We start from the raw sequence: 565 nt of genomic DNA on the forward strand, positions 1-565 counted from the left end.
AACTTTTGACGCTAGGCTGTTTGGTCTCATATTAGGTGACAGCATCCATAATGGTGATTCAATGTCAACACTTCATCTATAAAAAGAAAGCTTTAATATCATTGGGTTTTAATTGTTGCCAATGGATTATCCATTAGCCACTTTAAATCTTCGTCAATGTTGGCATTGCGATATTTAAGCTTTTTACTGAAAAACACAACTGAAGCCATTCCTAAAAATAATTAATTTTGATCGAAAGTAAAACAATATGAAACAAAACCACAACAAACAATTCACCGCCCTGGTGGGTGGCCGAGTGCGGTCTAAGGCGCTGGTTTAAGGCACCAGTCTCTAAGGAGGCGTGGGTTCGAATCCCACCCCTGCAACCAAGGACATTTTTTAATGAGGAAAAAAAAAATGAAAATTCCATGCTCTGAAATCAAATACCTGAATTATAGATTTTAGCACTTGGAGATTTGCATTGCAATTAATTGTTTTGATAAGTAAGTATTAGTTCATTCTCAAAGAGAACTTTATTTTTCACACGCTTATCTGCCTCAACGTAGGAAATAGTTCCACCAAAGAC

The 565-nt window shown here is 36.5% G+C and overlaps 1 non-coding gene across 1 annotated transcript; it reads left to right on the forward strand.

Annotated features, from left to right (window-relative positions):
* The first annotated feature begins 281 nt into the window (after positions 1 to 281).
* On the forward strand, positions 282 to 365 carry Trnal-aag (transfer RNA leucine (anticodon AAG)). The gene has a single exon. It is a non-coding gene; the product is annotated as a tRNA-Leu (tRNA).
* The last annotated feature ends 200 nt before the right edge of the window (positions 366 to 565 follow it).

This window comes from Pavona decussata, unplaced genomic scaffold, assembly GCF_977016875.1.
Source record: "Pavona decussata unplaced genomic scaffold, jaPavDecu1.1 SCAFFOLD_71, whole genome shotgun sequence".
In the NCBI taxonomy this organism is placed as follows: Eukaryota; Metazoa; Cnidaria; class Anthozoa; order Scleractinia; family Agariciidae; genus Pavona; species Pavona decussata.